This window comes from Formica exsecta, unplaced genomic scaffold (genome assembly GCF_003651465.1).
Source record: "Formica exsecta isolate Colony F162 unplaced genomic scaffold, ASM365146v1 scaffold207, whole genome shotgun sequence".
In the NCBI taxonomy this organism is placed as follows: Eukaryota; Metazoa; Arthropoda; class Insecta; order Hymenoptera; family Formicidae; genus Formica; species Formica exsecta.
This window is the reverse complement of record NW_021849367.1, coordinates 93,089-95,931: the sequence shown is the minus strand read 5'-3', so window position 1 is coordinate 95,931 and position 2,843 is coordinate 93,089. Positions and strand designations below refer to the sequence as shown.

Here is a 2,843-nt window from a genome sequence, read left to right as displayed (position 1 = left end):
GCCTGTCCGCGTCGACCGCACGAGAGTCGCGGGCGAGAGGGTTATCTATCGACGCGTCAGGAAGATTTACGGAAGGGAACCCGCGGCCGCGCCGTCGACGATGATCAACGATCACAACCGTGCACTCGATCGTTCCGTTCATATTAATAAATTATAAACGGATGGGTGTCGGGATATCCGAAGTAACTGGACTACAGGGTATCGGAGTGTGGGTTATATAAAAGATATAAGATCGTGTATTATATAGGACAGAGTTTCTTTCTTCGATCAACATTCTACACAAATCTCTCACGAGAAAGTATATCTTTCTGCTACGTCGATTATTTTAATGAGCGAATGGAGACGCGTATATAAGTAGACGTACTTTCCTCTCTCTTTTTTTTCGAATACGTCCGCATTTTTACGTTGCGATTTCGTTGCCATTCAGAAAAAAAAAAAAAAAATCCGTCTCTTTTTCCTCGGAAAAAGTCAAAAGGCACCCAGGAGCGCGTACGCGCAGGTAACGGGAAAAAAAAGAAAAAGGGCGGGAAGCGGCCGAAAAGAGAGATCCCAAAGATCCGGGCCGCGCGCATACCACCGCCGCCGCACCATCGGGAACGGACGCGGCCGCTTTTCGAAGTCTCGGAGGAATCCGAGAACCGACCGGATGCAACTCCAGAATGGGAATGCAAGCGACGCAGCGCGGCACGGCACGGTACGGCATAGCATGGCATGGCATGGCATGGTATGGTATGGCGCGCGTATGAGACTCCGTTACTCGTATCGGGTATTTCCCAGAACACGACTATAAACAAACAAACACATCGGAGTCGGTGGGAAGGATAGAAGGGGGGTAGGAGGGGGGGCGTGAGAGGTAAAGAGAGAGAGAGAGAGAGAGAGAGCGCGAATATCGCCGCGCGTGTGATCGGTGCGCTCCCTTCCAAGGCGAGAGTGCACCGACGAGGAACCATACTCCCCTCGCCCCAACCCTCCTCCCCCTTCCCCCGCCGCCGGACGCGGGAAAGAGGAGAGGGAGGAAGGGAAGTAGGAGGACAGGAGGGGTGGATTCTGGCGCCGTCGTTTGAGAAACCCCACCAACTCGGCGACCGGTGCATGCGCCGTGCGTGGGGTTTCCCTGGTTTCCCCCATCCGTTGGGCGCGAAATCGTCCTGTCCCCTACCATATGGGCGCAGGCAGGCAGGCGCGCGCGCGCAGCTTCCCCTCCGGCGGTGCTCGCTCGAAATCGCAACGTAAAGTCGTCGCGAGCGATCGGCGACGGTGTGACAAACTGTCGACGCTGTTTACCATCGATAATGCGAAGGGATACTCGCGAGGAGGACCCTTCGACTTTAATAGAGACAGTGGGCATATCTCGGTCCTTGATACAGAATCTTTGCCTCTCTCTCTCTCTCTCTCTCTCTCTAACGTATCGGGGTCATTAATCTAACGCTATATCACGTATAATTTTCATTCTTCTAAATTCTGACGTATTCCCGATCACCGACTGTCAAACTGTCGACGAGTGGAATGCGGGAAATGATGCGAGAAAGCGCTACTCGAGGAGGCGCGTCCCGGTGCTTTCGTTGCAATTTTCGCACTTGACCGCAGGGGTAAGCGTGCTTTACGATCCGCGGTAAAGATTACCGGCGAGGAAGAGATGCCGGGGGTGCCCCTCACGCGCCAATTCCCCACCATTGGCCGGAATCCCCCGGATCCGGCGCGATAGTGGGGAACACGGTCGGGTCCAAGTGGGGGGACCCGGAGAAGCTTGCCGCCAACTCGGGCGGTCCCGTGGTGGGGAGAAAGCGCGCGGGTTAGCAGCCGGGATACGCCAACGGTCGGATTCAGTAAGCGAACGGCTCTTAACGGCCACGAACGTGTTTTTCGTTCTTCGGTTCCCGCGCATGCATATATACGACAATATATATGTACCATCCGAGACTGACCCGCGAGAAACAACGCTGTCGTCGGGTATACGCAGTCGGTGATCGGCGACCACGGCGACGTGACAGCATAAGTCAGATCGTACAACAACAACAACAACCGCGACACAGATCCGCTTTTCAAGTTTCATCACTACATCATTATCCGCCTACATCGCATCCAAAAAAAGTTGTTCTTCCATCCCGCTCTACAATATCATCCCCGTCATTTCGGTTTCGGTCCTTCATCTTCGTTCCCGCAACTGTGGCTTTAATCAATCAAACTGGATTCCAACAAGCAGTACGTGTCGCGATTACATCGCGGCTACCGGAGGCTTAAGAAACTATTCAAGGTAAGGAGACCTTTACTTTCTTCCTTGGCCGATCCGTCTCGCTTATTTATCTCGTAAATCGCCCTCACGAGGGAGATTGAAGGGACGCGATAGTAAACACATACGTGTGTAGAAGATGCGTTGCTGGTCCGCAACACGCAGGGGAGTGCGAACAAACGCGAGATCGAGTGCGCGTCGAGTGACATTACTCGCGCTAGAGATGCGATAATCGATGTAATCGCTCGGGATTCGGATGGATTTGCGTGAAACTCGGTCGTCCATCGAACGAAGCGCCGAGGCAAGTAGGATTACATATCGAGATAGAGAGAAACACTTTGACTTGTCTCGATATACGTATATATGTATATAATACGGAGAGGAAACGCGCGCGTGATAAGCGATCGGAGCAAGCGACGATGACGAGGCTGTTTGTAATGTCGATGTTGCCGAGGCGAAGATTTAGCGTCTAACGTTTCCCGGTCTCAGGAAATATTTGCGATGAATGCGGAAACTTGAAGTGTCTTCTTACAGAATCCACATTCTCCTTCGTAACATTAGCCATACGAGCGATATTTACTTAGGCGTGAAACGCGATATATATATATATATA

At 52.4% G+C, this 2,843-nt stretch overlaps 1 protein-coding gene across 2 annotated transcripts in view; it reads left to right on the top strand.

Annotated features, from left to right (window-relative positions):
• LOC115234796 (3-phosphoinositide-dependent protein kinase 1) overlaps positions 1–2,843 on the top strand; it is a 329,059-nt gene that overhangs the window by 314,506 nt on the left and 11,710 nt on the right. The window contains exon 1 of one of the 2 annotated variants that reach the window (XM_029806135.1): positions 1,812–2,254. The exons of the other annotated variant lie outside the window; for it this stretch is intronic. The gene's annotated coding sequence lies outside the window, so the exon portion shown is untranslated. Of the gene's footprint in view, positions 1–1,811; positions 2,255–2,843 lie in introns of those variants that run through there. 2 annotated transcript variants of the gene reach the window in all.